Here is a 20,154-nt window from a genome sequence, read left to right on the forward strand (position 1 = left end):
TCTACTCTTCTGGCTTTAAAAGGTTGTATGGAATTCTCCCAATAAATAACGAGGCAGACATACGAGAACGTTGCGATTCGAAACCAAAGTTTGCAGGCAAAACGTTAAGTGGTTTTGGTGAGGACCTTGACTCAAACTATTTACTTGTGAAACGCAGTCATTAAAAATAACCTCCGTGATCTCCATTTTGCTAGCTACTATTTTGCATTTTATTCAAGCGTATAAAGTAGTGACATAGTTTATATGCCAAACTGATGTTATATTACATACAGACGGTGCCGCTTTCAAGACAACTCGGAACTCTGAAACTCTGAAATGCCCGACTTGGAAACTCGTAGACAAATGAGCTCCGAGTTTTCCGATTTACCGAGTTGTTTTGAAAGCAACCTTAAGTCAATTGAAAATTGTGGTAGCAACCCGGATGTATAGAGAGACTATGTTTTTATTGGGGGACATCAACATTAGATTTCAGAAACCTTCATTTTGTATTAATTTCTAACAACCTCCCAGGCAGCAAGCACTTAGTTGCCTGTGGTAGGATCAAGGTTCTCCTCATTCCTTGGTTTCATTTAAGATATTATTTTCCAGGGTAGCATATGTAGACATTTATGTAAATACATACAATTTTTTTCAAAACTATTTAAGTACTATGCAGTAATTACACCTCATATTCACAGTCTGTAGCAGCCATTTTGATTATTCTTGGCAGCCATTTTGTGCCATACTGCTCACATCTGTCATCACAGTGGAGAGACGAGAAATGGGGGAGGGGAGGTTTATAAAAGCCTGGCTTCACAATAACTCTAAACTTTTCAGTGTCGTAACAGTCATTCCTATAACCTTTAGACAAATGATAAGGTGATAACATTGACTACATTAAACCAGAATTTCTTAATCGAAGTCCAATTGTCCGTTTTTTAATTTTATTTTACACTGAATGGTTGCATTATAAAATTGTGAAATTGAGCTGCTTATTAATGCAGAGGTCCTCTTTCTATTGCTATCACCTAGTTTAATTTTTCTGTAAATGGCTGACAAACGAATACAAGGCTTTATTATTGGCCCCTCAAAGACTGCATCCTTTAATGTCACATTCAGGTGCTCGTCGGGAAACCACGACTTGCTAACTGGATGTAGTTATACACGTGTCGCATTTAACCAGTTAGCAAGTTGGAACTGTCAGAGTTTTCTAGTTCTGACTAGCATCTGAACCTGAACGCGGCATCATTCAGGTGCATTTTGGTCAGAAACAATTCTTCAACCCTTAGAATAAGCTAGCTAACATTCCATTTAGTTGTATGTCAAAATTAACATACATAAAAAAAACATGTTTAATCGTTATCCCATTCATGAATTTAGAAACATAAATACATATTAATCTAATGGCTAAATTAACACTGAAAATGCAATAATTTAAATGGTCCTTTCAACCCCTCCATTATCTCACAAAGATTGCTAGCTAGCTCACTGCTTACCTTTTTTTTTCACAAAAGGCATGGAAGTTTGCCTCCCTTAAATTTGCCCAACCCCTTTCCTGTTCCTGACCACGCCTAAATCACGCCTTCTTTCCCTTTTTTCTGGGCACGGATCGGACACTGATAAGGTCTAATGGGCGTGCTTAGCTTGAGGTGCCGTCCCTATTGCATTCTAAACTCCGCCCCTCTTCTCTTTCAGTTCTTCAAAACGGAAACACCCCCAACGGTTGCCATTTTACTTTGGCCAACGCTTGACTGCAATTGTAGCTGTCAAAGCAATATTCAAAAGAGTGCACTTCCCGTTAATTGCTGTATGAAGAAAGTGTGTCTCTGCTCGCATTTGATTGAAGTTATCGGCGCTGCTGAGTGGTGCAAGGGGGCAGCGGTTCGCACAACAAAAAGGTAGCTACACACATTCAGGACCTATGCTGTAGGGGAAATGATAGCAAGCCATGGTGGCATGGTGTTTAAATGGCTGACTTTACAACTAGGTAACGTTAGTTACTCGCCGGTTTGTCAGTACAGTATTGTGTTATCTCCTGTTCCTCGACTCAGGAATGTCTGTCTGGCCTCAAGAAACGTAGCCAGCTAGCTAACGTTACATAGGCTCTTGTTTCGAATGTTCTGGCCAGCCGAACAATGCTGCTAGCCGGCTAACGTTATCTACTTGGCTTGTTTGAATGTTGACTACTTTTCTCACTTTTAGAGTGTCTACTAGCTACTCAAATAATCGAACGAGGGCAGGGACTTAGCTCTCTGATTGAATTAGAGTCGTGTTTACTCTATCATAGTAATGTTTTTACTGTTCGATTTTTCTTCTGTCCGACCCTTTTCGATTATTCGGAATGACATCAAGCACGTTATGCCATTACATTTCCATAGACGAAAAGGCAGAAAGGTGATTATTATTATTATTTTTTAATGTCTCAGTGTGATCAACCAGCACTACTTTTGTTTTGAGTGAAATGGTGCCTTATATTAGAAACAGTCATAATTAGAGGTTTACCGATTAGGATTTTTCAGCACTGATACCGATTATTGGAGGACAAAAAAAAAGGCCGATACCGATTATTAATCAGCCAATTTTATATATATACACACACATTTTTGTAATAATGACAATTGCAACAATACTGAATGAACAATGACCACTAACTATATATGGGCTTTCGGATGGGTGTTCTTAAGGTGATTCCACAGGTTGGTGGTATTTTTTGATTTAGCCTTTGCTGACCCCATGCTTACATCTTTATCACAAATAAGACACCTTGCTTTCCCTGGTGCCAATTCCATGTAGTTGTCCCACACTGGTGCTCTGCTCTTCTCTGCCATCTGTAAAACGCGCACACACACTGAAGTGACAATGATACTTAAGAGTCTGCTTAGGAGACAAATACTCTCAACTGTTCCCTGTGATGCATGTTGAAAACAAAAACTTTAATTTCTATATGTAGGAAATCCTATTTTAATAATCGACATGGTAAGAATTGACTACCAAAGTGCGAGTCATAATTCCCGTGACACCTAGCAAAATCTGAAAAGCGGTTCCTTCATTCATTTATTCCATAGGATATTTTTAGATTCACTTAAAATAAGGTCCGTTTCGTGTAGGCTTACACCACCTTGCCAATTTTATAACTGTGTAGATATCCATAGTACAAGGTAACTCTGATCAATATTGGCTAAATATAAGCGAAGATCTTTTTTTTTTTTTGTAGAGTGGATTTATGAAAATATTTTGACAAGCGTTACCTTATCCTGGTGAGATTTACACGGGTATCAAAATGCCGAGGCGCTTTAGGCCTGCACGAAACACAGACCTTATTTGAAGTAGATCAAGACATTCTCTACGGAGGACATGGATGGTAAAATAACGAACCCCTTTCAAGTTCAGCCGCAAGTTATTACAGGAATTATAACGTGTCGACTATTTCTCTATAAACCATCTCCCTTTGACTCTTACGAGCCTGCTGCTGCCTACCAGCCCTCAGTCAGACTGCTCAATCAAATATCAAATCATAGACGTAACTATAATAAACACACAGAAATACGAGACTTCGGTCAAATCTGGAAACTACCACCTCGGAAACAAAACGTTTATTCCGTTACGTATTTTATCTAACGGGTGGCATCCATGAGTCTAAATATTCCTGTTACATTGCACAACCTTCAATGTTATGTCATAATTATGTAAAATTCTGGGAAATTAGTTTGCAAAGAGCCAGGCGGCTCAAACTGTTGCGTATACCCTGACTCTGCGTGCAATTTCACCTGGTTAATATTGCCTGCTAATCTGGATTTATTTCAGCTAAATATGCAGGTTTAAAAATATATACTTGTGTATTGATTTTAAGAAAGGCATTGATGTTTATGGTGTGTACACATTGGAGCAAGGACAGTCGTTGATTGTGTTTTATAAGATAAGTTTAATGCTAGCTAGCAACTTACCTTGGATTACTGCATTCGCGTAACAGGCAGGCTCCTCGTGAGGCAGGTGGTTAGAGCGTTGGACTAGTTAGCTGTAAGGTTGCAAGACTGGATCCGCCGGGCTGACAAGGTAAAAATCCATCGTTCTGCCTCGTTCCCAGGCCGTCATTGAAAATAATGTGTTCTTAACCTGTTAGTACTAGGGGGCAGTATTTTCATTTTTGGAAAAATAACGTTCCCAAATTAAACAGGATATTTTGTCAGGACAAGATGCTAGAATATGCATATAATTGACATCTTAGGATAGAAAACACTCAAGTTTCCAAAAACTGTACAAATATTGTCTGTGAGTATAACAGAACTGATGTTACAGGCGAAAGCCTGAGAAAAATCCAATCCGGAAGTGACTCATCTTTTGAAAGCCCTGCGTTCCGATGCGTCCCTATTGAGCTGTGAATGCCCTAACAAACAGATTACGCTTTCTACGTATTCCAAGGTGTCTACAGCATTGTGATGTAGTTTACTCATTTATGTTGAAGAATACCCGTAGGCGGCTCCATTGCGCAAGTGGTCACCTGATGCTCCCAGAGAAATTCTTGTGTAAAATACAGAGGTAGCCATTATTCTAATCGATTCTACTGAGAAACCAATTGTCCCGGTTGATATATTATCGAATAGATATTTGAAAAACACCTTGAGGATTGATTATTAACGTTTGCCATGTTTCTGTCGATATTATGGAGCTAATTTGGAATATTTTTCGGTGTTGTGGTGACTGCAATTTCCGGTTGATTTCTCAGCCAAATGTGAAGAACAAACAGAGCTATTTCACCTACAAAAATAATATTTTGGGAAAAAATGAACTTTGGCTGTCTACCTGGGAGTCTCGTGAGTGAAAACATCCGAAGTTCATCAAAGGTAAACGATTTAATTTGATTGCTTTTCTGATTTTTGTGACAAGGTTGCCTGCTGCTAGCAAGGCATAATGCTATGCTAGGCTATGATAAACTTACACAAATGCTTGTCTAGCTTTGGCTGTAAAGCATATTTTTTAAATCTGAGATGACAGGGTGATTAACAAAAGGCTAAGCTGTGTTCCAATATATTTCACTTGTGAATAGGAATAAATAGGAATATTTTCTAGGAAGATTTATGTCCGTTGCGTTATGCTAATTAGTGTCAGATGATGACAACGGTCCAGTTCACGGGATGGGGTGTCACTAGAAAAAAAAATAAACGGTGCCCAAAAATACTAATTTCCAAATGTTATGAAAACTTGAAATCGTCCCTAATTAATCGGCCGACCTCTAGTCATAATGGTAAAGTTTAATTATGATCTGTCAGTGGAGGCTCCTCAGGAAGGTACCAGAGAAGGGTAGGACCATCTTTCTCAGGGAATTTCATAAAAATAGTAAAACAAAGTGATACTTTAAAGATAAAATGTTACGAAATATATTCAAGTCACCAAATTGATTAAAACACACTTTTGCAATAAATGACAGTAACCCTACAGACTGCTGTTGAGGCATCACCATGGTGTAGCTGGAGGACAGCTAGTGTTCCGTCCTCTTCTGTGTTCATTGAGTACAATACAAAACCTAGGAGGCTCGTGGTTCTCACCCCCTTCCATAGACTTAGACAGTAATTATGACAAGCTCCGTAGGACGTCTTCCAACCGATCAGAGCTGAAAGGATCCGAGAATTAATCTAGTACTGAAATCATAAATTACAGCTAACTAGCACTGCAGTGCATAACATGTGGTGAGGGGCCTGCCGGTGTAACTGCTAAACTGCTTGCTGTTCACTGTACTGCATGATTGTATTGCGCTTATTAACCTCTAGCGACGAGCAATCCCGTGTCCGGGAGCGTAATCATAGCCTCAAGTGCATTACCATAACGCAATGTTTCCTATTCAATCGCAAATGAAATGAAATAAATATTTTCAAACACAAGCTTAGCCTTTTGTTAACAACACTGTCATCTCAGATTTTCAAAATATGCATTACAGCCAACGCTAGACAAGCATTTGTGTAAGTTTAGCATGGCATAATGCTATGCTAGGCTGTGCTGGCAGCAGGCAACATTTTCACAAAAATAAGAAAAGCAACCAAATTAAATCATTTACCTTTGAAGAACTTCAGATGCATTCACTCAGGAGACTCCCAGTTAGATAGCAAATGTTCCTTTTTTCCAAAAATAATATTTTTGTAGGCGAAAAACGTCATGTTTGTTCATCCTGCTTGGCTGAGAAATCGACAGAAAAATACTTACACTATAATGCATTAGCATAACGCAACTTTTTCTATTCATGAAAATCGCAAATGAAATAAATATATTGAAACACAAGCTTAGCCTTTTGTTAACAACACTGTCATCTCAGATTTTCAAAATATGCTTTTCAACCAAAGCTACACAAGCATTTGTGTATGAGTATTGATAGCCTAGCATAACATTAAGCCTAGCATTCAGCAGGCAACATTTTCACAAAAACAAGAGCGTTCAAATAAAATCATTTACCTTTGAAGAACTTCGGATGTTTTCAATGAGACTGTTAGATAGCAAATGTTCATTTTTTTTCCCCAAAATATTATTTGTTTAGGAGAAATCGCTCCGTTTTGTTCATCACGTTTGGCTAAGAAGAAAAAAAACGAAAATTCATTCAACGCCAAACTTTTTTCCAAATTAACTCCATAATATCGACAGAAACATGGCAAACGTTGTTTATAATCATCCTCTAGGTGTTTTTCACATATCTATTCGATGATAAATCATTCGTGGCAGTTGGGTTTCTCCTCCGTAGCAAACTGAGAAGTACTGCAGCTGGAGATTACGCAATAATTGCAACGGAGGACACCAAGCGACCACCTGGTAAATGTAGTTTCTTATGGTCAATCTTCCAATGATATGCCTACAAATACGTCACAATGCTGCAGACACCTTGGGGAAAACGTAAGCTGACTACTAGCTCCTCCACAGCCATATAAGGAGTCATTGCCATGAGGCGGTTTCAAAAAATGCGGCACTTCCTGATTGGATTTTTATCTGGGTGATTTCTGTAACATCAGTGCTGTGGCACTCACAGACAATATCTTTGCAGTTTTGGAAACGTCAGAGTTTTCTATCCAAAGCTGTCAATTATATGCATAGTCGAGCATCTTTTTTTGTGACAAAATATTTTGTTTAAAACGGGAACTTATTTCATCCAAAAATTAAAATAGCGCCCCCTATATCCAACTGGTTAACACATTAGTTCTAGAAGCTAGCTATGTTGACTATGACATTAGCTAATATGGTGACAACGATGTAGCATGTGTGAAGGTTTGACTTGGAAAGGTTTTTCACCTGGTCAGACAGCTGTTGTATTGTGCACTAAGGTCCACAAGCAAAGGGAAAAGGTGAGAGGAAGAGGGCGCCTAGATGCGAGAAGGAATTATACATGAGCAAATGATCATGCTGTTTGTATGTGGCTGCTATGAAAGTAAACTGAGTTTGCAGAGATCAAGGTTCATTCGTCTCAGCGACTTTGTTGAAAAACGTATCGGAACAGGGAGTAACATACTTTAATTTGTCCAATACAAACACTGGTTTAAAACTGTTGGGCTAATGATTACACCCTTAATAAGTTAGATACAGGCAAGAGTGTGCAAGTCGGTATTGAGTGTGTCACTGTCGGTCTCCTTGATGAAATTCTCTCAACTGGGCACCTACTTTGTAAACTTTCATTCGTAGGCTAGGTTGTAGCAACCTCATATTGGTTATAGGGAACTTTTTCTTTTTTTTTGTATCATGTAATAGACCAAACATATCAATGTTACAAAGGTTAGGTGAATGTAATATGAATGACAGTCATCCAATATGCTGTAATAGAAATCACGCCATACTCAAAAACAAAAAGGTCCTCCCTCATCTTAAAAGGCACTGACTGTCAATGTACACTATAATAGTGTTTTCACAGCACTAAAATACTAATTTCACTGACTAATAAGAAAGACCAGAACACTTAACTCTATGAACGCATGAGTATTGTTTGCTACAGACGGGTGGGGTGTTTACCATAACAACCGGTGGGCACCTTGAGGGAAAAATACAGACTGGGTTAGCTTCCTAGGGCTGTGCTGAGGACTCGGACAAATTGAGTATCGTAATGGATATGGACAAAAGTCTTTTTTGTTGAGAGAGAAAAAAGAGTTGTTGTAATTAGCCAGAACTAACACCAAATCAGGAAGTACCAGTGACTCTTTAAATACGGAAGTGGCCAGATGCCGCAGATGCTAAGTTACATGATTGTTTTGCTTGCACCGACTGGAATATGTTCCGGGATTCATGCGATTTAGGAATATACCACATCAGTCAACGGCTTCATCAATATGTGCATTGATGACGTCGAGCCCACAAAGACCGTACGTACATACCCCAACCAGAAGCAATGGATTACAGTCAACATCCACACTGAGCTAAAGGGTAGAGCGTTCAAGGAGCGGAACTTATAAGAAATGCTGTTTTGCCCTCAGACAAACCATCACAGGCAAAGCGTAAATACAGGACTACGCTCGTCGGACGTGGCAGGACTTGCAAAGTAAACTCACCCAAAAAATAATCGTCCTCACTGTCAACTGCGTTTTATTTTCAGCAACTTGTGTAAATATTTGTATGAACCTAACAAGATTCAACAACTGAGACATAAACTGAACAAGTTCCACAGAAATGTGACTAACAGAAATGGAATAATGTCTCCCTGAACAAAATCAAAAGTAAGTCCGTACCAGCTGCATAAAGTACTGCAGTGCATCTCCTCATGGACTGCACCAGATTTGCCAGTCCTTGCTGCGAGATGTTACCCCACTCTTCCACCATGGCACCTGCAAGTTCCCAGACATTTCTGGGGGGAATGGCCCTAGCCCTCACCCTCCGATCCAAAAGGTCCCAGAAGTGCTCAATGGGATTGAGATCCGGGCTCTTCGTTGGCCATGGCAGATCACTGACATTCCTGTCTTGCAGGAAATCACGTACAGAACGAGCAGTATGGCTGGTGGCATTGCCATGCTGGAGGGTCATGTCAGGATGAGCCTGCAGGAAGGGTACCACATGAGGGAGGAGAATGTCTTCCTTGTAACTCAGTGTTGAGATTGCCTGCAATAACAAGCTCAGTCCGATGATTCTGTGACACACTGCCCCAGACCATGATGGACCCTCCACCTACAAATTGATCCCGCTCCATAGTACAGGCCATGGTGTAATGCTAATTTCTTCTGCGAAAAACACAAATTCGGTGAGCCAAAACCACAACTCGTCATTGAAGAGCGCTTTTTGCCAGTCCTGTCTGGTCCAGCGATGTTTGGTTTGTGCCAATAGGCAACGTTGTTGCCGGTGACGTCTGGTGAGGACCTGCCTTTACAACAGGCCTTACAAGCCCTCAGTCCAGCCTCTCTCAGCCTATTGCGGACAGTCTGAGCACTGATGGAGGGATTGTGCGTTCCTAGTGTAACTCGGGCAGTTTATGCCATCCTGTACCTGTCCCGCAGGTGTGATTTTCGGATGTACCGATCCTGTGCAGGTGTTACACGTGGTCTCCCACTGCGAGGACGATCAGCTTGTCCGTCCTTTCTCCCTGTAGCGCTGTCTTAGGCGTCTCACAGTACGGACATTGCAATTTATTGCCCTGGCCACATCTGCAGTCCTCATTCCTCCTTGCAGCATGCCTAAGGTACTTTCACTCAGATGAGCAGGGACCCTGGGCATCTTTATTTTGGTGTTTTTCAGAGTCAGTAGAAAGGCCTCTTCAGTGTCCTATGTTTTCATAACTGTGACTTTATTTTCCTACAGTCTAAGCGGTTAGTTTCATAACGATTGTACCACGGGTTTATGGTTCGTTGAACATGCATAGGAAACAGTGTTTAAACCATTTACATAGATCTGTGAAGTAATTCGTAAAAATCCAAATAATCTTTGAAAGACGGGGTCCTGAAAACGGGACAAGTTTATTATGGACTACAAAGGGCAGACAAGCCAAGCCGCAAGTTGTCCAGTGACACGAGCCTACCTTATGAGCTAAATTACTTCTATGCGCACTTTGAGGCAAGCAACACTGAAGCATGCATGAGAGCACCAGCTGTTGCGGACGCTCGCCATAGCCGACGTGAGTAAGATCTTTAAACACATTAACATTCACAGGGAGTAGACAGATTACCAAGACGTGTACTCCGAGCATGGGTCTTCACTTACATTTTCAACCTGTCCCTGACAGTCTCTTAACTAGTTGCTCCTACCCTCTACTTTTTTCAACATTTTGTTAAATATCGCGCAACATTTCAGCGCCCTGCTACTCATGCCAGGAATATAGTACGTTCATATGGTTAGAATGTGTGTATAGGAAACCCTCGGATGTTTTTAAAACTGGTTAAATCACGACTGTGGCTATTACATAACGTGCGTTACATCGGAAAGCGCAGGAAAACCTGATCACAGAAAATGGAAATAAATATCCTTGCGCCACTTCCAGCAATTGTTAACAGTGAGCCGAATTAGATAAGACCGAGCATTCAACTCCCACAGCATCCCCATGTAGTCGAGTATCTTGTGAATTTAATCATCTTTGATTCTTGGTTGAACCGAAAGAGGGGCACCGCTTACCTCCGGTCTCCGCCCAGATCATTCCGGAAGAGCTCTCTCCGGAAATTTTTTCCAAGACGACAGCTAATGATATATACATCGCCTACGGATGATTTTTATCGCTTATTAACGTTTACTAATACCTAAAGTAGCATTACAAACGTATTTCGAAGTGTTTTGTGAAAGTTTATCGTCTACTTTTGAATTTTAAAAATGACGTTACGTTGTGAAATCGCTGTTTTTTTCGTTTATCACACAGTCTACATATAACGATATCTTGGCTTTATATGGCCCGATTTAATCGAAATAAAGACCCAATAGTGTTTATGGGACATCTAGGAGTGCCAACAAAGAAGATGGTGAAAGGTAATGACTGTTTTCTATTTTATTGTGCGGTTTGTGTAACGCCGAAATGCTAATTATTTTGTTTACGTCCCCTGCTGTGCTTTTCTGTTGTAGTGTATTGGTGCATGCTATCAGATAATAGCTTCTCATGCTGTCGCCGAAAAGCATTTTAAAAATCTGACTTGTTGCCTGGATTCACAACGAGTGTAGCTTTAATTTGATACCCTGCATGTGTATTTTAATGAACTTTTGAGTTTTAACTAATACTATTAGCATTTAGCGTAGCGCATTTGCATTTCCAGAGCTCTAGTTGGGACGCAAGCGTCCCAGGTAGAGGTAAGAGGTTAATACCTACATGTTTCAAGCTGACCACCATACTCCCTGTACCCAAGAACGCCAAGGCAACCTACCTAAGTGATTAACGACCCTTAGCATTCACGCCTGTAGCCATGAAGTGCTTTGAAAGGCTGGTCATGGGTCACATCAACACCCTCATCCCAGAAACCTGACACCCACTCCAATTTGCATACAAAGCCAACAAATGACGCATTCTCTATTGCACTCCACACTGCCTTTTTACACCGTTCAACACCATAGTACCCTCCTAGCTCATCACTAAACTAAGGACCCTGGGACTAAACACCACCAACTGGATCCTTGCTGACGACAACGGTGGTAGGCCTGATCATGAACAACAATGAGACAGCCTATAGGGAGGATGTCAGAAACCTGGCAGTGTGTTACCAGGACGACAACCTCTCAACGTGATCAAGACAAAGGTGATAATCGTGGACTACAGGACAAGGAGGGCCGAGCACGCCCCAATTCTCATTGACAGGGCTGTAGTGGAGCAGGTTGAGCGCTTCAAGTTCCTTGATGTACACATCACCAACAAACTATCATGGTCCAAACACAGCAAGACTGTTGTGAAGAGTGCATGACACCAACTTTTCCCCCTCTGAGCATGACACATTTATTCAGGCTCCAAAGTTCTATAGCTGGACCATTAAGATTATCCTGACTGGTTGCATCTCCGCCTGGTATGGCAACTGGTCGGCATCCCGCCGCAATAGAGGGTAGTGCATACAGCCCAGTACATCGCTGGGGCCAAGTGTTCTGCCATCCAGGACCTCTATACCAGGCAGGCCCTGAAAATTGTCAGACTCCAGCCACCCTAGTCATAGACGGAGAGAACAGCTACTGCACGGCAAGCGGTACCGGAGTGCCAAGTCTAGGTCCGGAAGGCTCTTTAATAGCTTGCCCCCAGCTGTAAGACTGCTGAACAGTTACTCAAATGGCTACCTGGATTATTTGCATTGCCCCCCCCCCCCTTGACAAACCTGTACCCACGGACATTGACTCGGTACCGGTACCCCCTGTATACAGCCTCATTATTGTTTTGTTACTTTCTCTTTACTTAGTAAATATTTTCTTAACCAACAATAACCAAGGGCTTGTAAGTAAGCCTTGCACGGTAAGGTCTACTCCTGTTGTTTTTGGCACATGTGACAAATAACATTTGATTTGATCTGGGGGTGGGATTCAACTGCCAGCACAGATCTTTCGTCACTCAAACGGTGTGAAGCGCTGGGTGCTTTAGGGATGTTATGCTTCAAGGTTTTCTTCATATTTTCAAAGTGACCCGATACAAAAGTACCAACGTTTGTATCAAATGTCACCCACGTCACCATGGACATCCAAAGCTTTGTTTGATCGTGTGCTTTTTCAAAGTGTGTAGCAAACTCGAGATCCCATTGATTTCGCTTGCGCCGGTGCTTTCTTTAATGCCAAGTTTCTTTCAGACACAGACCTTTACTACTGGAGACTGTACTTACAAACTTAGTGAGGATTTCTTCGGCTGATATCACTTTAACGGTAATTCAGCAGGTAGATTATCATGGAACACTCAAGGGTGGCATGTGTCAAATAACATTTTAATTTTTTTTCTAAGATCATATTGTTTGCACGCTGTTCAGAGTTCATTTTATTTAGTACCCAGTTAGCACTGAGGAGACCGACGTCCCTCATTCACTGGACTGCCGCAATAGACCGCTTTGTCAAGCGGCAGTCCTGCTCGTGAAATTCACATGCTGTTTAACCTCACACAGCCCACCCGCCCTTCTCCCGACGCCAGTAACACTACAGCTGCCAGTCGAAGACAACTCTTTTACTTTTTATTTTATTTTGCCTACTCCCTGTGGCCACTTTGTATATATTTTTTAAATTTATTCAAGATACATTTGCCATTTGTTAAAGGTTGGAAAAGTACTATAAATTATTGTGCGCAAAATTTAAGATCACAAGGACAAATTAAATTGTCATATACTTTCAGGCTTCTTACACAGTGCAATGCAGTGCTTATATATATATGCATGTATACACACACACACACACAGTGGGAAGAACAAGTATTTGATACACTGCTGATATTGGCAGGTTTTCCTACTTACAAACCATGTAGAGGTCTAATTTTTTATCATGGGTACACTTCAACTGTGAGAGACTGAATCTAAAACAAAAATCCAGATAATCACATTGTATGATTTTTAAGTAATTCATTAGCATTTTATTGCATGACATAAGTATTTGATACATCAGAAAAGAACTTAATATTTGGTACAGAAACCTTTGTTTGCAATTACAGCGATCATACGTTTCCTGTAGTTCTTGACCAGGTTTGCACACACTCCAGCAGAGATTTTGGCCTACTCCTCCATACAGACCTTCTCCAGATCCTTCAGGTTTCGGGGCTGTCGCTGGGCAATACGGGCTTTCAGCTCCCTCCAAAGATTTTCTATTGGGTTCAGGTCTGGAGACTGGCTAGGCCACTCCAGGACCTTAAGATGCCACTCCTTAGTTTCCCTGGCTGTGTGTTTAGGGTCGTTGTCATGCTGGAAGACCCAGCTACGACCCATCTTAACCTCATAGTCCGACCAAACCCGTATGCGGTAGCGTAACTACAGCCTGAAGCTCATTAGCATAACGCAACGTTAGCGATTTCTAAAAATCGCAAATGAAATGAAATAAATATGCCTGTTCTCAAGCTTATCCTTTTCTTAACAATCCTGTCGTCTCAGATTTTCAAAATATGCTTTAGAACCAGAGAAAATCACTAATTTGTGTAAGAGTGGTGATAGCTAGCTTAGCGTTAGCATTTAGCACGCAACATATTCACAGAAACCAGCCAAGGAATCAAATAAAATAATTTACCTTTGAAGAACTTCAGATGTTTCAATGAGGAGACTCTCAGTTACATAGCAGATGTCCAGTTTTTCCTGAAAGATTCTTGTGTACGACACATCGTTCCCTTTTGTTACTATGCATATGGCTACCGAAACTAACCGAAAATTCAGTCACCTACATGTCGAACTTTTTTCTGAATTAACTCCATAATATCGACTGAAACATGGAAAACGTTGTTTGAATCAATCCTGAAGGTGGTTTGTCATATTTCTCTCCATTGAAAGCACCGTCCTTGTAGCCTGGTTTGTTCTGAGATTTGAATGGAAAAATACCGGGACCTGACTTTTGCGCACCGATTGCCACGCAGACACCAAGCGGGACACCTGGTAAATGTAGTCCCTTATGGTCAATCTTCCAATGATATCCCTACAAATACGTCACAATGCTGCAAAGACCTTGGGGAAACAAGAGAAAGAGTCCGTTCATTCCTGTCGCATTCACAGCCATATAAGGCGATCATGGAAAACGTAGCCTCAGAAATCCTGTGCATTTCCTGGTCGGTCATACATCTTGGTTTTGCCCGAAGCATTTGTTCTAAGGGACTCACAGTGAAAATCTTTGCATTTCTGGAAACGTAAAACTGTCTTCTTTCCAAAACTATCAATTCCAAGCATATTCGAGCATCTTTTCGTGACAAAATATTGAGCTTAAAACGGGCACGTCTTTTTATCCAAAAATGAAATACTGCCCCTAGAGTCTTAACAGGTTAAATGCTCTTACCGAGGGAAGGTCAAGATCTCGAGATACATGGCCCCATCCATCCTTCCCTCAATACGGTGCAGTCGTCCTGTCCCCTTTGCAGAAAAGCATCCCCAAAGAATGATGTTTCCACCTCCATGCTTCACAGTTGGGATGGTGTTCTTGGGGTTGTACTCGTCCTTCTTCCCCCAAACACGGCGAGTGGAGTTTAGACCAAAAAGCTCTAGTTTTGTCTCATCAGACCACATGACCTTCTCCCATTCCTCCTCTGGATCATCCAGATGGTCATTGGCAAACTTCAGATGGGCCTGGACATACGCTGGTTTAACCAGGGGGACCTTGCGTGCACTGCAGGATTTTAATCCATGACGGCGTAGTGTGTTACTAATGGTTTTCTTTGAGACTGTGGTCCCAGCTCTCTTCAGGTCATTGACCAGGTCCTGCCGTGTAGTTCTGGGCTGATCCCTCACCTTCCTCATGATCATTGATGCCCCACGAGGTGAGATCTTGCATGGAGCCCCAGACTGAGGCTGACCGTCATCTTGAACTTCTTCCATTTTTTAAATAATTGCGCCAACAGTTGTTGCCTTCTCACCAAGCTGCTTGCCTATTGCCCTGTAGCGCAGGTCTACAATTTTATCCCTGATGTCCTTACACAGCTCCCTGGTCTTGGCCATTGTGGAGAGGTTTGAGTGAGTGTGAACAGGTGCAGTTAATACAGGTAATGAGTGGAGAACAGGAGGGCTTCTAAAAGAAAAATTAACAGGTCTGTGAGAGCCGGAATTCTTACTGGTTGGTAGGTGATCAAATACTTATGTCATGCAATAAAATGCAAATTAATTACTTAAAAATCATGTGATTTTCTGGATTTTTGTTTTAGATTTCGTCTCTCACAGTTGAAGTGTACCTATGATAAAAATGACAGACCTCTACATGCTTTGTGTGTAGGAAACACAGCCGATTTAGCAGGTTATCAAATACTTGTTCTCCCCACTGCGTATGTGTGTATATACACTGCTCAAAAAAATAAAGGGACCACTTAAACAACACAATGTAACTCCAAGTCAATCACACTTCTGTGAAATCAAACTGTCCACTTAGGAAGCAACACTGATTGACAATACATTTCACATGCTGTTGTGCAAATGGAATAGGCAACAGGTGGAAATTATAGGCAATTAGCAAGACACCCCCAATAAAGGAGTGGTTCTGCAGGTGGTGACCACAGACCACTTCTCAGTTCCTATGCTTCCTGGCTGACGTTTTGGTCACTTGAATGCTGGCGGTGCTTTCACTCTAGTGGTAGCATGAGACTGAGTCTACAACCCACACAAGTGGCTCAGGTAGTGCAGCTCATCCAGGATGGGACATCAATGTGAGCTGTGGCAAGAAGGTTTGCTGTGTCTGTCAGCGTAGTGTCCAGAGCATGGAGGCGCTACCAGGAGACAGGCCAGTACATCAGGAGACGTGGAGGAGGCCAACAACCCAGCAGCAGGACCGCTACCTCCGCCTTTGTGCAAGGAGGAGCACTGCCAGAGCCCTACAAAATGACCTCCAGCAGGCCACAAATGTGCATGTGTCTGCTCAAACGGTCAGAAACAGACTCCATGAGGGTGGTATGAGGGCCAGACGTCCACAGGTGGGGGTTGGGCTTAGGACGTTTGGCATTTGCCAGAGAACACCAAGATTGGCAAAAGCAGGTTCACACTGAGCACACGTGACAGTCTGGAGATGCTGTGGAGAACGTTCTGCTGCCTGCAACATCCTCCAGCATGACCGGTTTGGCGGTGGGTCAGTCATGGTGTGGGGTGGCATTTCTTTGGGGGGCCGCACAGCCCTCCATGTGCTCGCCAGAGGTAGCCTGACTGCCATTAGGTACCGAGATGAGCTCCTCAGACTCCTTGTGAGACCATATGCTGGTGCGGTTGGCCCTGGGTTCCTCCTAATGCAAGTCAATGCTAGACTTCATGTGGCTGGAGTGTCAGCAGTTCCTGCAAGAGGAAGGCATTGATGCTATCGACTGGCCCGCCCGTTCCCCTGACCTGAATCCAATTGAGCACATCTGGGACATCATGTCTCGCTCCATCCACCAACGCCACGTTGCACCACAGACTCTCCAGGAGTTGGCGGATGCTTTAGTCCAGGTCTGGGAGGAGATCCCTCAGGAGACCATCCACCACCTCATCAGGAGCATGCCCAGGCATTGTAGGGAGGTCATACAGGCACGTGGAGGCCACACACACTACTGAGCCTCATTTTGACTTGTTTTAAGGACATTACATCAAAGTTGGATCAGCCTGTAGTGTGGTTTTCCACTTTAATTTTAAGTGTGACTCCAAATCCAGACCTCCATGGGTTGATAAATTTGATTTCCATTGATCATCTTTGTGATTTTGTTGTCAGCACATTCAACTATGTAAAGAAAAACGTATTTAATAAGAATATAACATTCATTCAGATCTAGGATGTGTTATTTTAGTGTTCCCTTTATTTTTTTGAGCAGTGTGTGTACACAGTGGGGCAAAAAAGTATTTAGTCAGCCACCAATTTGTTCTCCCACTTAAAAAGATGAGGCCTGTTATTTTCATAGGTACACTTCAACTATGACAGAATCACTGTAGGATTTTTAATGAAATAATTTGCAAATTATGGTGGAAAATAAGTATTTGGTCACCTACAAGCAAGATTTCTGGCTCTCACAGACCTGTAACTTCTTCTTTAAGAGGCTCCTCTGTCCTCCACTCGTTACCTTTGTTAATGGCACCTGTTTGAACTTGTTATCAGTATAAAAGACACCTGTCCCCAACCTCAAACAGTCACACTCAACTCTACTATGTCCAAGATCAAAGACCTGTCCAAGGACACCAGAAACAAAATTGTAGACCTGCACCAGGCTGGGAAGACAAAATCTGCAATAGGTAAGCAGCTTGGTTTGAAGAAATCAACTGTGGGAGTAATTATTAGGAAATGGAAGACATACAAGACTACTGATAATCTCCCTCGATCTGGGGCTCCACGCAAGATCTCACTCCGTGGGGTCAAAATGATCACAAGAACGGTGAGCAAAAATCCCAGAACCACACGGGAGGACTTAGTGAATGACCTGCAGAGAGCTGGGACCAAATGAACAAAGCCTACCATCAATAACACACTAAGCCACCAGGGACTCAAATCCTGCAGTGCCAGACGTGTCCCCCTGCTTAAGCCAGTACATGTCCAGGCCCGTCTGAAGTTTGCTAGAGAGCATTTGGATGCTCCAGAAGAAGATTGGGAGAATGTCATATGGTCCGATGAAACCAAAATATAACTTTTTGGTAAAAACTCAACTCGTCGTGTTTGGAGGACAAAGAAGGCTGAGTTGCATCCAAAGAACACCATACCTACTGTGAAGCATGGGGGTGGAAACCTCATGCTTTGGGGCTGTTTTTCTGCAAAGGGACCAGGATGACTGATCCGTGTAAAGGAATGAATGAATGGGGCCATGTATCGTGAGATTTTGATTGAAAACCTCCTTCCAGCCACGTTTCATCTTCAATGCCCTTGCTGATGGGTCTTTCAGCATGACAATGATCCCAAACACACCGCCCGGGCAACGAAGGAGTGGCTTTGTAAGAAGCATTTCAAGGTTCTGGAGTGGCCTAGCCAGTCTCCAGATCTCAACCCCATAGAAAATCTTTGGAGGGAGTTGAAAGTCAGTGTAGCCCAGCAACGGCCCCAAAACATCACTGCTCTAGAGGAGATCTGCATGGAGGAATGGGCCAAAATACCAGCAACAGTGTGTGAAGACTTACAGAAAACGTTTGACCTCTGTCATTGCCAACAAAGGGTATATAAAAGTATTGACAAACTTTTATTGGCCAAATACTTATTTTCTACCATAATCTGCAAATAAATTAATTAAAAATCCTACAATGTGATTTTTCTGGATTTTTTTTCTTCTCATTTTGTCTGTCATAGTTGAAGTGTACCTATGATAAAAAATTATAGGCCTCATCATTTTAAGTGGGAGAACTTGCACAATTGGTGGCTGACTAAATACTTTTCTGCCCCTGTGTGTGTGATGTAATATATATATATATTTTTTGTCCGGGATGGAACTAATCCATTGTGGAGGCCAAGCATACATTGTCTTTTAGTCTAGCTCTGAAAATCTAGTTGGTGGCAACATATGAAGGGTGTGACGCAATTGCGGTGCCTCCGGAGGCATGCAGATGCCAAATTCAGCTCTGTAAAGCATCGCCATGCGGCTCCCAAATGTTGTAACCATGCAGAGGGCTTTGTATAGATCCACATTATCATTGGTAGGTGGGTGCGATACATAAACTCACTTCCTTGACAACTGCTCCGCAATGTGCAAGAAGTATGATTTCCCTGACTTCTGCAGAGGCCGTATCACCGTAACTTCTGTATAGACAATGCAGACAGATTGACCATGCTGCGCCCAGATGCACAATGCACTAATTGCTCCAGAATGCGCGCTCTCCTGCCAATGTGTGCATTTATTGTTTCGCAACGTGAATTGTTAGTGTATCATCTCACCATTACATAGTGTATTCAGACCCCATAACCTTTTTCACAATGTTATGTTACAGCTTATTTCTAAAATTGAGTTAATTGTTTATTTTCCTCAAACTAAAAACAGGTGTTTAGAAATAGTTGCAAGTTTATTTTGATTTAAAAAAATCACATTTACATATGTATTCAGACCCTTTACGCAGTACTTTGTTGAAGCGCCTTTGGCAGTGATAGGAGCCTCCCAGTCTTGGGTGTGATGCTACAAGCTTGGCACACATGTATTTGAGGAGTTTGTCCTATTCTTCTCTGCAGATCCAGTTGGATGGGCAATGTTGCTGCACAGTTATTTTCAGGTCTCAAGATGTTCAATCGGGTTCAAGTCCAGGCTCTGGCTGGGCCACTCTACGGACATTCAGAGACTTGTCCCGAAGCCACTCCTACATTATCTTGACTGTGTGCTTAGGGTAGTTGTCCTGTTGGAAGGTGAACCTTTGCCCCAGTCTGAGAACCTGCTCCAGAGTGCTCAGGACTTCTTCAAGGATCTACATACATTTATATACATAGGCATATAAATGTGCTCTGTTCATCTTACCCTTAAACCTGACTAGTCTCCTAGTCCCTGCTGATGTAAAACATCCCCACAGTGTGATGCTGCCACCACCATGCTTCACCATAGTGATGGTGCCAGGTTTCCTCCAGATGTGATGCTTGGCATTCAGGCCCATCGGGTCCTTGGTCACTTCCCTGATCAAGGCCATTCCCCCCCCCCCCCCCGTTTGACCGGGCGGGCCAGCTCTAGGAAGAGTCATGGTGGTTCAAAATGTCTTCCATTTAAGAAAG

The 20,154-nt window shown here is 42.3% G+C and overlaps 1 protein-coding gene across 2 annotated transcripts in view; it reads left to right on the plus strand.

Annotated features, from left to right (window-relative positions):
* The first annotated feature begins 1,689 nt into the window (after window positions 1-1,689).
* Window positions 1,690-20,154, plus strand: part of LOC115102039 (coiled-coil domain-containing protein 71-like) — a 37,940-nt gene continuing 19,475 nt past the window's right edge. Inside the window, exon 1 of one of the 2 annotated variants that reach the window (XM_029621554.2) lies at window positions 1,690-1,877. The gene's annotated coding sequence lies outside the window, so the exon portion shown is untranslated. Of the gene's footprint in view, window positions 1,878-10,751; window positions 10,879-20,154 lie in introns of those variants that run through there. The other variant, XM_065005298.1, reaches the window with a different exon arrangement.

The sequence above is a fragment of the Oncorhynchus nerka genome, linkage group LG20 (assembly GCF_034236695.1).
Source record: "Oncorhynchus nerka isolate Pitt River linkage group LG20, Oner_Uvic_2.0, whole genome shotgun sequence".
Classification (NCBI taxonomy): Eukaryota; Metazoa; Chordata; class Actinopteri; order Salmoniformes; family Salmonidae; genus Oncorhynchus; species Oncorhynchus nerka.